The sequence below is a fragment of the Nannospalax galili genome, unplaced genomic scaffold, assembly GCF_000622305.1.
Source record: "Nannospalax galili isolate Female #2095 unplaced genomic scaffold, S.galili_v1.0 scaffold648, whole genome shotgun sequence".
NCBI classification, from domain to species: domain Eukaryota; kingdom Metazoa; phylum Chordata; class Mammalia; order Rodentia; family Spalacidae; genus Nannospalax; species Nannospalax galili.
The window spans coordinates 3717175-3717558 of NW_008360311.1; the positions used below are offsets into that span (position 1 = coordinate 3717175).

At 27.3% G+C, this 384-nt stretch overlaps 1 protein-coding gene across 6 annotated transcripts in view; it reads left to right on the top strand.

Moving 5' to 3' along the window:
- The window catches only part of Traf5 (TNF receptor associated factor 5), a 45802-nt gene that overhangs the window by 29696 nt on the left and 15722 nt on the right, over positions 1–384 (top strand). The window lies entirely within an intron of this gene.

Below are 384 nucleotides of genomic sequence, written 5' to 3' on the forward strand. Positions count from 1 at the left end.
CAAGCGCTGGGATTAAAGGCGTGCGCCACCACACCTGGCTATATTTCATTCATTCTTTCATGGGCGAGTGTTAACAGTTTGACTGAGAGTTGGGAAGGGATATTGTTGAATCGTAAAGGTTCTGATTCTGTTAACAGCTTTTTTTTTTTCTTACTATAAGAGACTAAAGAAAATAACTATATATTAAATACATTTTTAAAAATTTAAGGGGAGGTTATAGTAAATAAATAATTTTTAAAAATAAGAAAATAACTATAATCTTTACCCCATGAGACAAAAACCATTCTGTTCCTTTTTTTTTTTTTTTTTTTTTTTTTTTTGAAAAAAAAAAAAAAAAAAAAAAAAAGAGGACGATAAATCTTTCACTGTGATATATCAAAATAA